Source organism: Lissotriton helveticus, chromosome 2_1 (assembly GCF_964261635.1).
Source record: "Lissotriton helveticus chromosome 2_1, aLisHel1.1, whole genome shotgun sequence".
Taxonomy (NCBI): domain Eukaryota; kingdom Metazoa; phylum Chordata; class Amphibia; order Caudata; family Salamandridae; genus Lissotriton; species Lissotriton helveticus.
In genome coordinates this window covers 1,035,252,393-1,035,274,800 of record NC_136059.1, presented here as the reverse complement: position 1 = coordinate 1,035,274,800, position 22,408 = coordinate 1,035,252,393, and the positions used below count along the sequence as shown (strand labels likewise).

At 41.7% G+C, this 22,408-nt stretch overlaps 1 long non-coding RNA gene across 1 annotated transcript in view; it reads right to left on the bottom strand.

Moving 5' to 3' along the window:
* LOC144819583 (uncharacterized) overlaps positions 1–22,178 on the bottom strand; it is a 182,842-nt gene extending 160,664 nt beyond the window's left edge. The window contains exons 1-2 of the long non-coding RNA XR_013607452.1: positions 22,050–22,178; positions 13,739–13,855 (exon numbers count right to left, since the gene is read on the bottom strand). This is a non-coding gene — a long non-coding RNA (uncharacterized LOC144819583). The remainder of the gene's footprint in view (positions 1–13,738; positions 13,856–22,049) is intronic.
* Positions 22,179–22,408: the final 230 nt, after the last annotated feature.

Below are 22,408 nucleotides of genomic sequence, written 5' to 3'. Positions count from 1 at the left end.
AAAATGCTATTAACTTTGGGATTCAAAATCTCCACCATTGAAGCCTGAAATTTAGCAGGGCATGAGTCCGCAGGTGAGGCAGACTTGAGGCCCTTCATTATTTTTTTATTTTTTATATATTTATTTGCATTTTTAACCAATACAAAAACAACTGGCATGTCACAAATAGTCATCCACGTGCACGAAAAAACAAACCCACCACCCCACCCCACCCATGGTCCACCACCATATTTCCATGTCAATCAATCTATCGAATTCCGGCTCCAACTTAAATGATACTGTTGGCTGTCCTCTCTTACACCCCCTAAGGCTCCCCCTAGGTTGCGGTCCCATATCCAGCCACATCCCTTCACAAAGTACAGCCTTACCCGACAAGACCCACATCGTGTCAATCAGAACCCAGACCCCCATCCAGACCATGATACCTTCTCCATTTCCCCCATACGTGAAATTTCCGGGGCATCCTCTTGCTTTGTAAGTAACCCTCTCTGCCGCCATATACATATCCATTTCCCTCCTCCATTCTCCCAATTGAGGGGAAGACATGCCCCCCATTCCCGTGCCACGTCCCTCTTCGCCACCACCAGGACCAACAATGCAAAGATCAGATGCGGGTGGCTCAGGTCTATATCATTGGTTATCCCCAGTAGTACAAATTTAGGTTCTGTAGGAACTGGGGCCTTACTTACCTTACTCATCTCTCCCAATACTTGTGTCCAGTAAGTGTGGATGATGGGGCAGTCCCAGATAGTTTGATAGAAGTCCCCCTGCAGATGTCTACAGCAGAGACAACTGGAGTCACTGGCCCGGCCCCTGCGGTGTAATCGAACCCTATTATAACATACTCTGTGCAGTATCTTGTATTGGATGAGTCGGAGGTGGAATTTGATCGCGACCTCCCTATGGTGCATCAGGGAAGCCTCCCAATCCATCGTACCCAGGTTCTGCTCCCAAATTTCTCTCAGTTTCCCCAGTCTAGCTGGCAATTTATTGTTCAGGGTCTTATACATAAAGGATACTATCTTGTTGGATACCTGTTCCTGCAATAGGCAACCCTCTAATAGGGCATATTCTGGCAGGGGAGAGGAGAGCGAACTCTCAGCCCTCAATGCATGTCGCAGTTGCGTGTATTTAAAAAACTGGGTGGGGTGCAGCCCATACTCCGCCGCATGGTCTTAAAGGGTTTAAGGTCCCCCTTCACCACCAGATTCCCCAGCGTGGAGATTCCAATATCATCCCACCCTACAAAGCCTCTGACTTTGTGGAGCTCTCTTAACCAGGTACAGTTCCATATCGGTGTCTGCTTTGTTGGCGTATGTTTCCATCCCAATATCATTGTCGCCCTTCATTATTGACAAGGACTTTTCTAAGGACAGGGGATGAAAAAGGCAAAGGGAGGTACTGCCCACCTGATTCTGGGGGGCAGTCGAAGGAAAGGCCTGCACATCTTTCCCACCCAAGGCATCAAAAGAGGATTGAATACTTATAATATTTGTATGGAAGAAATTTGCTAACTTTCCAATCCAATCAGCTGTGGGAGATGAGTGCCTTGTTGCAGCACTAGGCGAAGGGACGCTTTTAACAATATTAAAAATGTCTCTGCTTTTATTCCCTGCGTACTCGATTTTAGATGTAAAGAAGCTCTTCTTCGCATCCTGTATCCTTTTATGGTAGTCTCTTAAGGCTATTTTGTAATTCCTTTTATTTTCCACGTTAAAATCTTTCCTCCACACTCTTTCCTGACATTTACAATCCCTTCTACACTGTCGCAGGATATCATTGAACCAGGGACCTGAGCATCTTGCAATTTTAAGGGAACGAGAGATCAAGGGGGCGAGGGACAAAGTCCCTTCCTTGTTAGACCCACTTTACAAGGGCCTTGGCATCCTGCTCTATATTTCCGCTCGGCGTAAGAGGGTATTGAGCTAGTTCATATTTGAGGGCGACCGGGGTAATTCTGTGAAAAGGCTTGACCTGGGTCAGTGGATGCTTTGTTAATTTTGGTAACCTAAACCCACCAGGTAATGGTCTGACCATAGTAAAGGCAGGGGAACCTCTGTCTGGATTTTACAGTTAGAAAAACTTTGGACAAGGGTGTGGCCTTTAACATGTGTGGGGGCAAAAGCATACGGAGCACGATTAAGTGTGTCCAGGGATTCTAACATAGAGACGGTGTCAGGGGTATCCTGTTTGTTCAAATGTACATTAAAATCCCCCAAGACAAGAACATTTTTAAATCTGGAGGCCACTGGCATGAGGGCATCGCTAAGGGACTTCAAGAAGACCCCTGCGTGGCCCGGGGGTCTATAAATAGGGACTTCCGCTAAGCACTGGTGAGGGGAGAGAGTAGCTTGAAAACTAAGGCAATCAGCCCCTTCAATTTCTTCCATGGGAATGCAGGTGATGGAGACTTCCCATTTGCTAATAATTGCAACTCCACCCCCTTGTTTCCAACCCTATCCTTCCTCAAAATAGAGTAGCCTGGGAGGATGGCTGAAGCGATTGTCGGGTTCGACATATCTGATAGCCATGTTTCAGTCAAAAACAAAAAATCCGGTTTGGCCTCACATATCATGTCATAAATGTGTAAATCATGTTTATTTAAAGAACGGCAATTAATCGGGAGTGCATTAATGTGCTCTTGTTTCTGTAACACTGAAACCTGATTAGGCGTGGACTTTCTCTGCGTGCTGTCTAAAGTGTGATTTGTGCCTCCCAGTTACAAATCTGACAACACGGTAGTGAGTACCTATCCACAATTCGATCACATTCTTACACTTATGTATGGAGCCCAGAACCATAAGAGTCTCTCTGCCGTAGGCTAATACCTTTTCTGGTTGTAGTACAAAACCAGCAGAGTTCCCAGCCCCAACCGCCTCCCGGATGCTGACGGGTGCAGACGGGCTTGCCTTTGCCTTTGAAGATTCTGTGCATCAAACGCAGAAATACAGCAGCAGCTGAAGAAAGACCGAAAGGCATGCAAGAAATCTATAACATCCAAAGAGGTTGATAAACGCTGTTAAATACCTACTGGAGGGATGTAACTGCACCTGGTGATAGGCTGAGGCCAAATCAATGGAGGAGAACCACTTTACCCCTTTGGACTGTGCTAACAGTTCATCAATCCTGGGCAAAGGGAACTTATCAATCACAATGTTTTTGTTCAAATCTCTCGGATCTATGCACTAACGGAAACGGCCATCAGGTTTTCGTGCGACGAGCAATGGAGCCAACCACTCAGCAATACCGGTTCTATTATGCCCCATACTTTCTAATGGATCCAACTCAGCCATTACTCCCTCTCTCACTCCAGTGGGAATATTCTTGGCTTTATGGATCACAGGTACTCCCCCTTCTTTAAGTATTATCTTATAGACAAATCCATTCATAATCCCTACATTGCCTGAGAGGATACTTGAAATTTTTTCCATGACCTCCCTTTCTATAGATTTATCATGTTCACTGAGCAACATGATTTGGTCTCTCCCGTTGGGGTTTAGAATGATGCCTAGTGCCCCTTGATCAAACCTCCCCAACACAGATGGGCCTTTCTCTGCCATGTATAGTTTCCCTTTAGCAGACCTGTCTTTAAACCAGAATTATTTTTCCACAAACCCAACCATGGGTATCTGCTCTCCTGTAAATGTAACAGGGTGTATATCTGTAGAACTTAGGCATTTGTTCAGGACTTTAGCAAACTTGTCGTCCCACACCAAACGTTGTATGATAGTGTACGTGAAAGCTGAGTCAGGAATGATCCATACCTGCACTTCTCCTATAGTTATATAACACAGGTGTTTTTCTGGAATTGGAGCACACACCTAAAACAATCTCATCTGCACGCCTCCCTTCATCTATACATATAACCCCTTCATCACTCAATGAATCCGAATCATCATCCCCTTCTTCATCTTTGTCCCCAATATACTTCAGATATTTCTTGCCCCCCTTATTTAACTTCCTCCTGCATACCTTGGTGAAATGGCCAACAATTCCATAGAATGCATATTTCGATTTCATTACAGGACACTATTATCTCTAGTCAAGTGGCCTTTGTTCCCACATCTAAAGCAGACTGGGCATCTGTCATCCGAATCCGGTTTACTTTTACCTGCAAACTTCCAATTTGAATCTTTTTAAATACATTTCTCTCTTTTCTTCCCCTTTTCTTTGGATGCAGACACTTTAGCTACTAATTTATCCTCACACTTGTTTTTTAGAGAAGCTTTGGCATGCCTCTAAGACATTTCTGCCTTCTTAATAATCACTATAACTTAATTAAGAGGAGACACCCCACATAGCCACAATTTCTCTTGTATACCTGATTTATTAGAATGCATAACCAGTTGATCTCTTATAAGGTCATCATGGAAGGACCCAAATGTACATGTAAATGCTAGTTTCTTCTGTTTTTGTGTGTTTCCTTTGGAAAAAGGAGTACCTGTCAATGGCCACATAAACGGTAGGAGAATAAGGAACATCTAAATCCTCCAACACTTCTAATAACACATTTGTATTCTCTGTCGGTCTAGCTTTTTTCTGCATTTGATTATAAACACGTAAACTTTCTGGCCCCAAAGTGTTTAAAATAATCTTGTTTTTCCTTAAAGGTGAACATTTATCCTCATTCTCTTCCTCAAGATTCGAGACATAATTTAAAAAATAATCCTTCCAATCAGGCCACATCAACACAGGCTCACCAGGAAGAGGTAGAAATGGTACTGGGAGTCCACAACTTTGTGAGGTTTACTTAAAATGTTTAATTGTTTAAATAATAAACAAAGGAAGAGAGGTTAATGTCTCTTGTAAGCCACTTAAATGGAGCCTCAAAGACTCGAGAAGTTCACACCCTATTTGGGTTTGAAAAGAAAGCCCTCACACACCGACCTAGTCAGTGTCATGCTTCATCATCGGGCCCCACCGAAGAGACCTAATGCCTCTTCGGTGTGCTGCGACGCCAGGAGACTGCGGAGCTGGTATTGTGTGATGGGTGTGTTGGAGGGTTAAATTAAACTTTAAAAGTGTCTGAAGGGTATCTACAAAATTTTTTATTAATGATCCCTAGCACACAGTAAAAAGAGTTCTATGTGTCTGAATTATAAAGCCAAGGTAATGGATGGTTTAATTCAGAGATAACTTAGTCAACATGTTTCAGCCTTAGTGTTGGTTTAAATTTACCTAGGCATTCATCAGGACAATGTTAAACCCCGGCGGTATGGACTCTCTAATCGTCCACCCTAACCTGGGGACGTGAAAGTGAAAATGAAAAAAAGTGTTTAAAGTGCATAAAAATAGGAAGAGCAATTGCTCATTCCGAAAAATCACTCCTAGTTATGGAGTGTCTTGGCACCTGTGGAACAAGAAGACGGACAGACATATAAGACAAACAAACAATTATTTGTAAAGCTATGCCATAGCGCCTTTCCGTTCAGGGTGCTCCAAGTAAGTGGCAGCAATTGTGTTCCCAGACTAACTGCTAGAATTAAACACCATCCGCATACCCTCTAGGGATGATAAATCTAGTTCTGGGAAGTGTAGTGACGATGGTGATTTAAAAAAAGCCGTGAATGGCTTGCAGGGGATTAAAATCACGTGGTGTGGGTGTTTCAGAGGATCAATGGACAAAGAGTCAGTGACCCACACACATCAGTTTGATATAAAGGAACATATCTCACTTTAAAATTAGGCGCTATCTGCACCATGGGTCTCAGGAGGGGGGTTGGAGTGTCCCTGGCACATCCTAAGAAGAAAGAAAATAGGCTAGAAACATTCGGAATCGCGTTCAACTTAGCTTCATTGCGTGGTATTGTCCGATCGTCATTGCAGCATTACTCACGCCCTCAGCACTCGCAGCCCGCTTATACACCTCGTACTTCCTCAACCGGACCCCGACGATAGGGAACGGGCCGGTGGGGATGTTTATAAAGGCTGTGTAACGTTGTTGGCGCTCTTCCGGGTGGGCGTGGCTGCACCAGACCGAGGTCGGGCTGTGCTTCCCTGTGGGCGGGGTTCAACGAAAGCGAGGCTTGGTTGCGCTCGTGAGGCTTGGGGAAAACGAGGCTTGGTTGCGCTCGTGTGGGAAAATACATTGTGTCTCCAAAGGGAGGCTTGAATGAATAGGCCAATCACTCATTGCGAGAATGTCAACAAGACGGCATGTAAGAATTAAATGCCTTTGGCTGTTCGAAATACAATCGTTGTTGTCATAAGTGGAAGTGACTATGTCTGGGCTTCATTCATTTTTGTTCAGATCTGCAAATATTAATGTCTGCAAATATTAATGTAGGTGGGAGCGCAGAGTCAACATGAAGTTTACTGAATAGTGATGTTCCAAAAGTCCTTTTATTCAGCAACAGAGTGGTAATTTCTTATGCGCTTACTGGTCAGACGGGTCTTTTAGGTACTCATTTCTCATAGTTTTCTCTTATTTTAGAAAAAAATATTTCATGTCAAATTTTTTTCAGGAATTGTTCATGACCTAGTATTCATTAAGATGCGGGGGTCCATCAGTTTAGTACTGTATTCCACGGAATATCATCATTGAGCCCAATGATGTTGGTACCTAGACGGTACACCCACCGCTGTTCTTTCTCAAAGAGCCTGCTAGTGATGTTTGTGGTACCAGTGATTTTTTCAATTATTGTCCATTTCATATCATTTGGGGTATGGTTATGTTCCAAATAGTGTCGGCTCAGTTTAGTTGTAGCTTTTTTACATCGGATATTACTCCGATGCTCACCAATGCGCTGTTTCACTTTTCTTGTTGTCATTCCGATGTAACGTAAGGAACAGGGACATGTTATCAAGTATATTACGTTGTTTGAGTTGCAGTTGGTGTGTGCAACTTGTGTCCAGATTTTTCCTGTTTCCAATGAAAGTGATTTTGAAGTTTCTGTTAGGTGACATATGCTACAGTCTGAGCAGGGATAATGCCCTGTAATGGGGGGAAGGCCCCATGCCGTAGTGACTGAGGGTGTATGAGGGTCATTTTTCTGTTTCGGGCGAGTGTGAACCAGGGCATCTCTTATGCTCCGGCCTTTTTTGAAAGAAAACATTGGTTTTTCCCAGTCTTTTTTTGCTGATTTTATGATACTCCAATGCTTGTTTATGGTTTTTTTCATATAGTTTGACAGCCCATTAAATGTTGTCACACAAGTGAGTGGTACCAAGTCTTGGCTGTTGGTTTTTTCTTCTAGCAAGACTTCTCTCGGCTGATTTCTCGCTCTCTTAAAGCCCTTGTTAAGGATTGCCGGAGGATATCCTCTGTCTTTTAGTTTTTCAGTTAGACTCGAGGCTTGTTCTTTGAAGTCAGTAATGCTACTACAATTACGCCTTAACCTAAGGTATTGCCCATAAGGCAGGTTCTCTTTTAGGGGGCGTGGATGAAAGCTACTGAATTCTAATAGATTGTTCTTTGCTGTTGGTTTATGATGAGTTTTAGTGGTTAGACAAGTGCCAGATATCGTAATTAGTACATCCAAGAAGACAATGTCAGTTTTACTTGTGGTGTTGGTAAATCTTAAATTGTTATCTAGGGTATTGATCCACACCAAAAAGGCTTCCAGATTAGTCTCACTGCCTGTCCATAACAACAAGATGTTGTCAATGTAACGTTTCCACAAAAGCATTGACGAGCCAAATTTCGCAGTTGGAGGAAGGATGTGTTGGGCTTCAAACTCCGCCACATATAGCCCAGCCACACTTGGGGCAAAGGTACTACCCATCGAAGTCCCTGAGCATTGAAGGAACAACTTGTCCTTGAAAGAGAAAAAATTCTCTTTGAGTGCTATTGTTGCACAATCAATAATGAATTTTTTCGGTGTTTGGTAATTCCATTCAATTGAGTCCAATGCCTTACCCAGGACTTTGATGGTATCGTCCTGGGGGATGCTTGTATATAAGCTTTCCACATCCAGGGTCACTAACGTGACTGAATTAACCTCGAATGTGATGTCTGCCAGGAGACGTAGTAGACTTTTAGTATCTCTCAGATAGGAAGGGGTTGTCTGTACCAAAGGCTTTAAGAATTGGTCACAGAACCTTGACAGAGGTTCCAGAAGTGATCCAATGCCGGATACTATTGGGCGACCTGGTGGTGGTAGACGGTTCTTATGTAATTTGGGTAGTGTGTAAAAATATGGGATGATATTTTCATTGGTATTCAGAAATTCTGCTTCATTCTTAGAGATGTGTCCATTCTCTTCAGCTTGTTTGACTAAAGCGGTAATCCTTTTGGTCAGGTCAGTAGAGGGATCAGTCATTAATGGGATATAATTCCTGTTGTCATTCAGAAGATCTTCACAGGTTTTTTCATAGTCACTTGTATTTTGTATGACAATACCACCGCCTTTATCGGCCGGTTTTATGGTTATTGAATTGTCATTTTGTAGAGCTTCTAGTGCCTTATATTCCGCAGTCGTGAAATTCCCGAATATTTTGGGGTTCTGGCTTGCCTCCAAATCCTTAAACACTGCCTGTTCAAAAGCAGTGATGGCTGCTGGTACCGTATAAGGAGGAGGAGTGAATGTTGAATTGGGTCTCAGCCCAGTATCTCCTTTCCTAATCGCTTCGTTAGGGTCTGTTTTTCCTTCAAAAAATGCCTTTAATTTCAGTTTCCGAAAAAAACCGGCAAGTTCACAATGGAGTCTGAATTTGTCGGGTCTGGCTGTAGGGACGAAACCTAGGCCTTTTTCTAGAACCTGGTTTTCAATTGGTAACAGGATTCGTTTGGACAAATTAGTTACTAAACTTACAGTCCGCTCGTTCCTGGTTGTTGGGCACTGCTGCGCGTGTGGTTCGACACCGAGTCGTCCTCGGTCCAGGAGACTCTGTTGTTGTTGCCCCTCCTCCTGCCCCTTCCCCTCCGGCCGCTCTCTAAAAAAGGCGGTCTGTATTGGTTTTGGAATTGCATTGGGGGCATAAAAGCTGGGTTCCAACCCATGAAAGGGTATTGGGGTTGCTGGTAAGGGTAGGCGGCTGGGCCCATCTCCATCTGTGGTGGTTGCCAATGTTGATGGTAATTCGGGTTGCCAGGTCTCGCTCTGTTATTCCTATTCCCACGGTTCCCTCTTCTTCTTGTTTTCAGGGAGGAATCATTGCTCGATCCGCTGGTGTCGGAGGAGTTATCATCTGATTGATCTGATTTGTTTGTGTTTCTGACTGGGGGGACGAAAGTGGCTGCAGAGTAAGGATATACTGTATCAAAAGCAAATTTTTTTAGATCTTTTTGGAATTTTGTAGCTTTTGATTGCATTAGATTGTCCTTATACTCGTTCATTTCTTTGTTTATTTCGTCCAGCCTTTTCTTATAGCCAGTTATTGTGGCTTTGAAGGTGGATTCAGTCTCTCTAATTTCGATCAATAATGCCTCAGATAATCTGAAAGCTGTTTTTATAATTAAGACCAGCCAATCACGCGTGCAATGCCATGCGATCATGGCCCAATCTTTCCTGAAGGTTGCATCATTGAGGAAGATGCGAGGGGCATTGGTGACTAGTAGGCCCCTCGGTGCTGTGTTTGCAATGAGATATTGTTTCATGATAGTACCATGTAAGATCGTCCGAATATGTTCGCGCTTTTTTTCGGTAAGATTTTCCCATTCTGTAGTATTAGCTATGGCTTGGGAAATATGTGGGTCTGCAAATAGAGTAGGGTCGGACATTAGTTCCTCTATTTCAGATTCTGAATATGTTAAGCCTAAATTCGCCATGATGAGATCAGGGCAAAGAAGTAAAACAGGCAATGACACGAGATGAGTTATCTTGCCTGGAATAAAAACAGACTCTCACAGCTGTGCGCTGCTAAGGTACAAAAAACAATGGGAGAGGTAGGGAATTACAGGAACACTCTCTTAATCCCCAGTGATATGACAATAAACAAAGGAAGAGAGGTTAATGTCTCTTGTAAGCCACTTAAATGGAGCCTCAAAGACTCGAGAAGTTCACACCCTATTTGGGTTTGAAAAGAAAGCCCTCACACACCGACCTAGTCAGTGTCATGCTTCATCATCGGGCCCCACCGAAGAGACCTAATGCCTCTTCGGTGTGCTGCGACGCCAGGAGACTGCGGAGCTGGTATTGTGTGATGGGTGTGTTGGAGGGTTAAATTAAACTTTAAAAGTGTCTGAAGGGTATCTACAAATTTTTTTATTAATGATCCCTACCACACAGTAAAAAGAGTTCTATGTGTCTGAATTATAAAGCCAAGGTAATGGATGGTTTAATTCAGAGATAACTTAGTCAACATGTTTCAGCCTTAGTGTTGGTTTAAATTTACCTAGGCATTCATCAGGACAATGTCCATAACTAGGAGTGATTTTTCGGAATGAGCAATTGCTCTTCCTATTTTTATGCACTTTAAACACTTTTTTTCATTTTCACTTTCACGTCCCCAGGTTAGGGTGGACGATTAGAGAGTCCATACCGCCGGGGTTTAACATTGTCCTGATGAATGCCTAGGTAAATTTAAACCAACACTAAGGCTGAAACATGTTGACTAAGTTATCTCTGAATTAAACCATCCATTACCTTGGCTTTATAATTCAGACACATAGAACTCTTTTTACTGTGTGCTAGGGATCATTAATAAAAAAATTTGTAGATACCCTTCAGACACTTTTAAAGTTTAATTTAACCCTCCAACACACCCATCACACAATACCAGCTCCGCAGTCTCCTGGCGTCGCAGCACACCGAAGAGGCATTAGGTCTCTTCGGTGGGGCCCGATGATGAAGCATGACACTGACTAGGTCGGTGTGTGAGGGCTTTCTTTTCAAACCCAAATAGGGTGTGAACTTCTCGAGTCTTTGAGGCTCCATTTAAGTGGCTTACAAGAGACATTAACCTCTCTTCCTTTGTTTATTGTCATATCACTGGGGATTAAGAGAGTGTTCCTGTAATTCCCTACCTCTCCCATTGTTTTTTGTAATTGTTTAAATAAACTTACTGCAGAAACATACCACCACTCATAGGAATTAGAACCAAATATAAATTGATAGTACAAGTAAAGAAGAATAAGGTAATTGTTTACTATTCCAAAATTTAGAAAATTATTAATTAGCCTAAATTTGTTCAATAATTCCTCCATCACACCTCATGCTACTGAGGAGGTTATGGATAGGTGTGCGTAACACCGAAAACTGCAAGCAACAACACCTTGGTACGTGTTTACTGAAAGGTGTACGCATCACTAGGTGTGCATTGAACACAGCCCACACAAGGACCTCTTAAAATAAGCTTACCGTAAAAGAAATGGTGTGTGCATCACCAATATGTGTGTCTTATGCAACCAGTGTTTCTAATGTGATTGCGCTGTCCAGGAGTGTGCATCACTGCGATGTGCGCTGAATTCTCCTGTGCGCTGAACAATTACTAGGAATTAAACTCCTGTGACGATCCTTTCCTCAAAATGGCTTCATGCTGCGTAGCATACATAGTGACGTGCATGATGTGCCTGCATGGGGAACCTGGAAAGTTGCCAAGCAATAAAGGACAGCGCTCATGTCAGCCACAAGTGCCTACCAACTCATGGGGCACTCACACGCAGCTCTCGTGTTGATCCTCCAACTGCAATCTTCACTGGGCACTCACACGCAGCTCTCGTGCTGATCCTTTAACTGTAGTTTTCCCAAATCAGCCAGAACTTCCTTAACAAATATGACTTACTGTGACTGTGCAGAAGTTCACTGTTGCCTCCGACACTCCAGCACTCCAGCCTCCTCCCTCTCTCTGTGCTTGCTGCTACCTGGTACACAGCAGTTCCTCAAGGTTCCGAAACTGCCCGACAGCAAATCTTGTTTAACCGCATCAATGCGGCCGCTTTTCCCGCTGTACGCGTCAATTTAAAAATTACAGCGTTACATGACGAGCTCAGCTCGTCATGAGCGCACGGCAGGTTACGCTCATGACGAGCTGAGCTCGTAATCTGCCTGGAAGGGGTTAACAACAAGGAGGTACAGCTTCCTTTTCCAATGTCGCCACTTTGTAATGATGAATCCACGCAAATGGAAGGTAAGTGTGTACTTTATTAGAGAGCAAGCAGTTACGTGTAGCTACTAGCATAACTCCCTTCAACTGCCACAACAACCCCTTCAACATTCCAGAACCTGTGGTATTCCATTACCAGGGAGCCAGTAACCAAGATACCACACAGCATTATAGTTATGTTAGACAATATGCTGACTATGATATTATGGTACCATGCCTTCTTCTCTGGCAGAGAAGTCAGCTTGGGGTTAGTGGTGATGCAGTAGCACTTAAAAGTCGGTGTAACAATGAGGCATGGAGATTTCTTTTTTTTGTTTCCTCATGAGCTGGAATATATCAATAACCATGTCCATTGTGAGACTCATTTTGACTCATTCTCTGTACTTGGAAGAATGTAAGGTAAGTTCCTTCATACACATCAGATTTGTTTTGTCACATGTTGCCCATGCTCTGTTGGTGCTAGCCTTTAAGACATTGACACAAAATGACTACTAAGAAAATGCATGTGCCTATTATGGGCTATTCTTTACCTCTGCATCACGTCACTTATGCACATCTGCTCACACAACAGATGGGTCTGCATGTCCAATCATTCTAGATTAATTGTGGCAAATCTCATTCTGTTGATGTTGAGGTCTGTTTTATGATGTTCTTATTACTAGCTTGAATTGTGTCTAGATCCACTTTAAGTCATTGCTAACTTGGTCTTTGCTAGGCTGCTCAGAAGGGACACGTTGGGGGATAACCGAGCAAAGGTCAAGTGTTAATAATTCTTGGTGATGGCCTTTGTGGGAGATGGAAAATTGCATCCCCCTCTGTGGAGCGACAATATACGGTTTTGAGTGCAGACATACATGACATACTTCATGCTCCATAACTCTTATGGCCCTGGACATATGTTGACAATTTTAAAGAGTGACTTGTGTTAGGGAACCATGACTTGTGGCATAAATGCAATGTCAGATGATGTGTACTGTGTCATACCTGCATCTTTGAGAGGTAGTTCTATGACTACTGTGTCAATTTCAGATACACTACTCCTGTGATGACATTCACCAGAGCTCCTGGGGTGTCAGCTGCTACATCACATTTACCTATGTTCGTCTATGTGTCACTTCAATGGCATTTGCATTTGCTTGTATCTCTTGTACGTGCAACCAAGTGGCCTGCTTAAATGTTGAAATTAATTAGTATGAGGATGTACCACAGTTTTTCCTCTGCCTTGGATAATTGCTCAATGAGGACATTCAGTTTCTCCTCTGTAAATATGTCTATTCTCTTTCAGCCACTTGCCACTTTCTCCATTTGTGAGTTTTCCTCCTTAGTTTCTCCTCAGGGATTTCTTTCATTCTTATGCTTTGTCTGATGTCATCATGACACACTGTCATAAATTTGTTAATAACTAACAGCGGCAAGATTCATAATTCACACATTCGTGATTTTACTGATTCTCAAAATACACAACATCTAAGAAGATTTCACAATAAACTTGCTTTTGTTAAAAATGCAGTCCTACACAATTTTTACACAGCGAATATGAAAACACATTGCCCAGGGCACATCATTTTCTTATGTCCAAATGAGCTTTACAATGCTTGATTATTACATGAGATAACAAAAAGTAATGATACGCACATTCGTAGTTCACCTAATGTTCCACTTACACTAGCCCGTTAAAAACACAAAAATAACAATGGAATAACAGTTGATATCAGTTAAAATTACAGTATGGTCAGATCTTAACACCTCTTACCCCCTTTTTCCAGTTCCCGTAGAACTTAAATCGAGATAACAAAGTTGATGGCAGGTTCTTGCTAGGGCCTGGATCCCAGTGTCTGTCACCTTTTTGCATCCACTTACATCAAGATATCTGCAAGGAGAGAGTGAGCACATGTGAAGGAGCTGTACACGTTTGAGCAAGTGTTTGGAAAAATAGGATTTTTGGAACTTTGTCAATTAAATTCTAACAGTCGTATTTACAATATCTTCAATTTTTGGCATTCTGCAATATTACTCTCGCTAAATTACCTTGCACAGTGTTGTATGTTCAATATTTGAACTAGAATTCTAAGTCGGTTTTGATGCTATTGGATAGTTCTATTTATCAGTTTGTTTATTAAAGAAAGAGAGGTAAGAGAAATCGTCCAGGTTTTTATTCTAGCTGACAACTGTAATTTGCGGACTGCCAGGACAGATTTTCTTAAAAACCTTTAGATGATTTCCCTGAAAATCAATGAGGTATTTCTTCACATTATCATTGGATTATCAGGCTCAAAAGGACCACAGCAAATAAAAACATTGCTTCTGTGGTGAAGCTTTTGTTTGCAATGGTTATTCCATATAAAAGGTCTCGAATTTCTATGGAAATAAAAAAAAAAAACATCTCGTACCAGTGATCATCACCATTTATGGAATTTTGGGAGCTGACCAGACATTCCGAATGCTCCCTTTGTGGAACGGATGGCTAGATGATGCATGATTCACCAGAAAAACACTACATGAATGTTGTCCCCCACTAATGCCGATGATGTGCATATTCAATAATTCTGGCTTGGAGTTATGGATATTTTAAGACTGTATTTGTGGGGCCTGTGTATCATTTCGCCCTGTGTGCTGTATGCTCAGGGACCCTGGCAGCACTGAAAAACGCACTCAAGACAAGTGGTTGTACAAGAAGGTGCTTTTGAAGAGGCCTGTTGACCTTTGGGGAACACAACAGTACTTGCCTGCCCTAAGGGAGCCCCTGTTCTTCACCAGTCCACTCCTAACATTGTTGTCCACTCTCCAATTGCTCAAGACCAGTGAAGAGCAGGGATGGAAGAGGTAGTTTGACCATCAGACTAAGTGATGGCCACTGGAAATTCGACTCACTCTACAAGGCACTGAAGCCCAGATTATTTAAACACAGGTGTAGTTTCTTTCATAACATGTTTATATTGTGATGATATGGTGTTTTATTCCTTGTTCCACGTGAAGTAGTGCAAGGCGTTTTCTTTCCTTTGTTCCACCTTGCACTACTCAGGCTTTGTTCTAAAAAGTTTGGTTGCTATATATTTGAATGAGGCAGTTTCAGTTTATGCCTCTCACCCGTTTTGGATGGATGTCCTGGTTGTTGGGGGCTATTAAAAAAAAGAAACACTTCAGCTTAATACCTGGCTGTCTTTGTGTTTATTTCATTTTTGGTGATGACTATTTGGTCCCCAACTGTGGTTTTAACCACTGCCAGATCTGTCCACCTGGAGATCATATGTTTTTTGCTCCACCTCGACACACCTCATAACCTGTCACCACGGATTTTATGCTGCAGCCAACTTGTGGGGCCATTTTCATCCTGTCTTCGGTTGCATTTTATTTGTAATCTGATCTATCGGCTAACTCTGGTAAGCTGCACTGGCTGTTGATGGTGTCACCTTCTACTGACGTACCGTCGGCTGCGCAAACCCCCTGCTGTGTAAATCTTGTCTGTGAGCCACCCTGCTTTTACGTCTCATATGTCCCACCTTCCTGTTAAATGGTGCCTCAAGTCCCTGCCTGCCGCGAGCCACCCGGCTTGAACATTCTCTACACGCTGCCATCTATGTTTTGTTTTTTGTTTGTCTCAAGTGTTTAATTGCTATTGGTCTTTACTCCGCATTCCTCTATAACCTTGTCAGGAATCACATACAGCCTGAAAACTCTTCAGGGTGTATAATTACTGTTTTATACTTTTTGGGGGCGTTTTAAGGTATTTTCGTGCTCTTTTTTATTTCTCTTTGTGATGTCTGTACAAGTGTCATTATGCAGCAGTGCTGTACTCCTCCACCTCCATTGTTCCAGAATCCTGGTGATATACCCATGAAGTGGAGCAAGTGGGTATGGCTTTTTAATAACTTTATGGTGGCTATTGATGGCAATTCCTTTAGCATGGCAAGGAAGAAAGATCTTTTACTCAATTTCATTGGCACAGAGGCACAGAAGATATTTGATAATTTGCTGAGTCTTCCTGCACCTCAAGGTGTTAAAGACTATGATGAATATACAGAGGCAATGGACTGGTCGAAGTTACATTTTACGGTGGAACCACATATGGTCATAAAAGTATTTAATTTTAGTTCCTGACATCAAATGGCTTCGGAACCTATTGAGAATTACGGGAAACTGTGATTTTGGATCTATTAATGAGCAGTACTTATGCGATCAAATTATTATGCACGGCATTAATAAAAAATACAAGAGCAGCTACTTAGGCACAAGAATCCGGGGTACAACCAGGGGGGTACGCACAAATGACCCTCCTATACATGGGAATGGTACATCAAAAGGATGAAAAACAAAGGAGTATGGAGAAATGAATCACTCATTTATTTCCGTCTGAGGCACCATTAATTACCTTCACGTTCTCAACACTTTTTATGGCGACAAATGCCAATGATTCAATTATATACCCATACCATTGGGCAGGTCTCTGACGCATCAATTGATTTTACATAAATTAATAAAAAAACACAAATAATAATACATATATACATTTCACAAACCGACATACAAATATACATATAAACAATATCTACAATACCCTAACGATTACACGTACTAGTGTACACTCATAGGTCTGAGTAGCCCAAACCAGCCGCGGCGGCGAGAGACAGGACCAGATCAAGTGGCGTGCCCATTACGACTGGGACTAAGGCAAAGGGACAGCTGACAACTTGAGGGAAACAATCCAAGAATTACTTGTTCAGATTAGTGGAGCCAAATACTTTACTATCTGGATCTCAAGTCTGCCTACAATCAGAAAGAGTTGGAAGAGGATTATGGGCATCTAACCGCTTGTATTACCCATGACAGAGCTATTAGGTACATTCAGATTAGCATCTGCAGAGTCCATTTTTCAAAAGCGCATGTTTTCCCTTTTGGTGAGATGGAGGGTGTCATCGTATTCCAAGACAACATCTTGATTTTTGCTGATAATGTGGAGACACATAATACCTGGTTATTCAGTGTATTGCAGGTTATACATGACAAAGGGATGACTCTGCAGATGGAGAAATGTAAGGTTTTTACTCAAGAGGTTGATTATCTAGGTCATGTTATTTCTAGTAAAGATATTTGTCCTAAAAACAAACTACTTAATTCCATTGAGACCATACCTGCTCCAAAAGAAAAGGATCAGTTAAGATATTTTTTAGGACTTTGTGAGTTCTATTCTAGATTTGTAAACCAAGTTTCTCAGATTGCTGCACTACTCAGAGTTATACTCAAGAAGGGTGAACATTTTTTATTGGGGAGATGAACAACAGGATGCTTTTGAGAAAATCAAGTCTTCCGTTATCAATGCTGCCACTTTGTCTCCTTTCAATTACAAGGAACAGTGTGTGTTGAATGGCGATTCCAGTTTGGATGGTTTAGGAGTTATGTTGAGGCAGAAGTCTAACAATACTGAAAAACCATTGTATTTAACTCTATACCTCTTTCTGTAGCAGCAAATAAAAACTCTACTATAGAATGTCAATCTTTAGCTTGTGTTTGGGGTATTGAACATAAGACTTACCTGTGGTGAAAAAGCTTCCTTGTGAAGACTGATCACAAATCCCTTTTGTCATTGTTAAATGGTAATGACACTGGTAAGGCTTCAGCTCATTTAGTCAGAATTCTTTCCAAGATGTATGAATACAACTTCATGGCCAATAATATACCAGGGTCTTGTAATGTAGTTGCTGATTACTTTTCCAGCTTGCCATGTGGATCTTTTGGATTTGGTAGAAAAGTGTGTAGTTGCTACTGCGGAAGATGTTTTGGGTGAATGAATGGTCTGGAAAAGTGCCCATGGACAGTTGGTTGAAAGCTACTCAACAGGCCAAGGAGTTGTTATAAATTGTTGAATTTACAAATAAAGGTTGGCCAAGGGACAAATGGTTATCCTCTTAGATGCAAGTTTTTGGGAAGGTTAAGGATGATGTGTCTATTTTTAAATGCATTCTTACAAAAGATGATCGCATTGTACCCCCAACAAAATTCAGACATACCATTTTAGAACTGTGCCGTGAGGGGCATTTGGGTGAAACTGGCACTAAAAAAGATCTAGAGAGGTCTTTAGTGGCCGTACATGGACTGTCAAATGTATTCATTTGTCGAGCAATGTTCTTTATGTGCCAATTCAGACATAACTTTCATTACTTTCATGGTTGGTTATAGTGTGTCTGAATTTCCTGATAGCCCTTGGCAGAAGATGGTTCTGTATCTACTTGTTCCTTATTCAAATATTCCATCCTGTAAGTTGTATGTTATTGTACTAATTTACTATTTTTCTGAATAGTCTACTGGAATTTATTTTATCTGCCTGACTTGTCTTTACATAAAATAAATTCTAATAAAGAACTTGTTTGAAAAAAAGAAACTACATTGTATTCGAAATTCTTCGACGTGCATATAAAGACTAACCTCCATTTGAAATCTACAGACTCTTTTATTGAGTGCGGAACCACTTTCTGTCTTATGTTGGTTTGTAGCTTTTTCCAAATATGGGGTAGAGAGGGGTGTACTCCTTGGTTTCCAGCACCAGTATTTACCTTCCATATAGTATATTGACAGGTCTCTGCCTCAACCCTCTGTTCGCCACTGTACATTTTTCAGTACAAGTAGATTTCTCAACCCACTAGCACGGTGATAACAGATTTTCATAAAGATTGTTTTCGTAAATAAGGGTTATCTGTTTGCATTGTTTCTGACAGTGGTGTGCAGTTCACTTTGAATGACTTTGTATGTTTTCTTCCTGCTAGAGGTATTAGAAACATCAAAACTGCATTATACTCACCACATATGAATGGTCTTGTCGAGATATTTAATAGAGCCATAGAAGAGTCCATTCAAGCTCCACAGGCCAATAGGGTGGAAGTAAAAAAAATGCTTCAGAGAAAATCTGGGCTTATAATACAGCTTCTCGTTCTATCACAGGTTTTTTTCCTTTTTCATAATAATAGTAAGAATGCCATTTTTGAGTTTTACACTTTCTAGGATTAAAGAGAATTTAGCTGTGGTAGATCTTGAGGACATGTATGATAAGACTCGTAACAATGTGTTCAACCATCAAGCTTCTAAATGATGTCATCAATCTTCCAAAAGGAACAAATTTGTTGCTAAGGTGGTCCATTTTGAAACAACTCTTCTTCAGGATGATAGGGCTGTAAATGTATATGTAAGTGATCTTGTTAGAATCAAATTGCCTTTTCGTGTAAAGGGAAAAACTTCTGCCAAACTCAACAACAATTCTTGGTGGAGTCTTAATAGGCTTGCTAAAGTTCATAGGATTGTGTTGGATAACATGTTTGTGCTGGATTTTTATCCTTTCAGCTTATGTGGCGAAATCGTATTCATCCTCAAGTGGGTACTCCTCTAAACAAAATCTTGCCTCTGGAACTCAAGTAATGTCTGAAGCCATTGATTCTTTTGCAGATGAGTTTGTAACTCTGAGTTTGGATGAGTCTGGTGAAGAAGCCAGTGTTGACATTTATAAATTCGTAAGTGAGCCTTGTTTGGGGGAAGTAGTTGCAAATTCAGAATGCAGTAGAAGAGATATTAGTTTGTCTAAGAATTTTGATCATTTTGTTATGTTTTAATAGCTTCTGCATATGTTATACTATGACTACAGATCTGTTTTAGATTTCCCTTAACCATTTCAGCACTACCCATTCTGGGTGCATTTATTTTGTCCAGTAGATTAATTATTTTCCCTTGTTTAATAACTTTTGCTTAACGTACCATGTCTAACTGTTTTTGATTCCGTTTTCAAATGTTTCTATTCTTTCTTTTGTCTCTCTTTCTATTTTCCATCTTTCATTTATATATTAGAGGGAGGAGGTGTGTGGTGCATTGTTCTTTGCTCTAAGTGTAGTAGGGTGAGGCATTTTCTTTCCTTTATTCCACCTCGTGCTACTCATGCGTTGTTCTATAAAGTTTGGTTGCTATATATTTGAATGAGACAGTTTCAGTGCATGCTTCTCACCTGTTTTGGACGAATGTCCTGGTTGTTGGGGACCAATTCATTAAAATAATCACTACAGATTAATACCTGTCTGTCTTCATGTTTACTTCAGATGGATATTGTGTAGTCTAAGGAGTACCTTCCACATCAGTTCAGTTTCTGTACATTGTTCTGGTGGTCATGATGACCAATGGTTGTGAGATCACCAGATTCCAAAAATGACAGTTAGAGTGGATGGAAGAATGGGCGAGGGAGTTCGTGTTTACAGTTGGATTGAATTAAGTGGAAGTCTATTTCTATTACTTTGTCTGCATCTTCACTACAACAGGCATGGGTACCACATGGTAGGAGGACACCTCGAAAAGGCCCAGGAGTAAAACACAAGCCCCTGCAGAACGGGGGGTCACCCCTCCAGGGAGGCCCCAACATTTCAAGGTGGCCCCCATGAAGCCCAAGGCCAAGGAATATCTGTATGATATGGGCCGCACAGGGGCATCTCACCACAATCTTCAGGGGGGGCCTCAAGCTTTTGTGGTACCCCAACTGCAGAAAGCAGCAGGGCACTGATTACTAAGAAAACAAATTGAAGCCCTCTAAATCAAAGGGCTATGGCATGTGCCTCTGCATAGAAGTGTTCTGGTTGCAGGGAAACCATTGAAAACTAGGGGCCAGATGTAGGAGAGGAAATACCGGTCGGTAACGGGCGATTTCGGCCGTTACCGACCAGTATTTAGGATTCGGCATGTAGGGGCCAGCATTTTACAGAATCGGTAAATTTACCGAATCGGTAAATTTACTGATTCTGTAAAATACCGAATCAGTAATTTTACCGATTCGGTAATTCCACATGTAAGTGACACTCCTGAGAGTGCCATAGGCCCTTAAGAGTCGGTATTTTACCACCCAATCCTATTGGGTGGTACAATACCGAATGCAGGTGTGCATGCACATCTGTGCATGCACACCTGTGCCATGTGACACACAGACATGCCCTTAGGGCATGTATGTGTGCCACATGGCACACATGCCTGTATTTGGGATGCTAGAGGGTGTCAAAGTGACACCCCCTGCACCCTTGCAGGATTCGGTATTTACCGATTCGGTAAATACCGAATCGGTATAGCCCATTGATTCCTATGGGCTTCAAGGCTCATAGGAATCAATGGGCAATACCGATTCGGTATTTACCGAATTGGTAAATACCGAATGTTACCGATTCGGTAATTCAAATTTAAGAATTACCTACATCTCCCACCTTCATATTTACCGATTCATAAATACCGAATCGGTAAAATTCGGTATTTATGAATCGGTAAATAGGAATTACCTACATCTGGCCTCTAGTTAAGCTCGCAAGCCTATATAAAACTAGTGACTATAGCTAAGTTTTAGGAGGTATTTTTAGTGCGACATAACACATTAGCCTTGTTCTGTTTTCAGGTTAAGCCAATAAAAAGGTTTATGTGTCTAATACATGGCATAATGAGGGAATGGGGAGAAATATATGAGTGTAGGATGAGTGGTGGAACCATGCAAGTATACAGGGTGAGCAGTGGGCCTGTGGAAGTGAAGGGTTAGAGTTGTGGCCAGGCATAGGCAGGGTGAGTTGTATGACCTTCTGAGTACAGAACGTAAAAGCCAGACCAACTGGCATTGCTGATGCTTGTTTTTAAGTGTTATAGTGAATATTTGCACCCATGAGAAAAAATAAGTACAAATGACATTGTTACTGCTTGTGAGCATTGGATTTGACTGACGCTCTTAAAAACCTTATAAGGATATTAGTAATGCCATTGTTTTCCATTGGTGCTTGTTATTGCCCTTTTTTGCTTTCATAGCAGAGTTAATAACAAATGTTACTATTGGACAACTCAATGCTATTCATAATAATGACCTTGGAAATGTGAAAAGTGGAGTCTGATTAGTTTTGTGCCCTGTAAATGTAAATTTTCACACACATTGATTACAGCAGACACTACCCACTAATAATGTGCATCTTGTGCATTGCGGGTATACAAAAAAAAGTGGACATGTACTTGCTATTTTTCACACTTTCTACCATGATGGAAACAGTGTTTTTATTTGCAAATTATATATAACTCACCGAACTGTGGGCAGATAAGTGCTTATCTCTACCAGGCTTACATCAGTCACTTGGGAGCACGAGCTGATAGTCAGTCCTTCCAGTTTTGGACATTGCTTTACAATATGATGGACAACACGATCTCTAACCTAGAAAAAAGTCAAAGAAACAGTGGCAAAGTCAATGGTGTTGGGCTTTTACAGCATTAACCTCCAGTAAGACAGAGAGAATATATACATCATGGACAGCCTCAGAGTGAGCCCCCTATCAAGTATTGAGTGGACATGGGTGGGCGGTGTGCCACCACTCTTTTTAGAGAGGGAACTTAATTTCCCTTACCTGGGACCTTGAGGTGTCACCAGGGACGGCTGGCGAGTTTA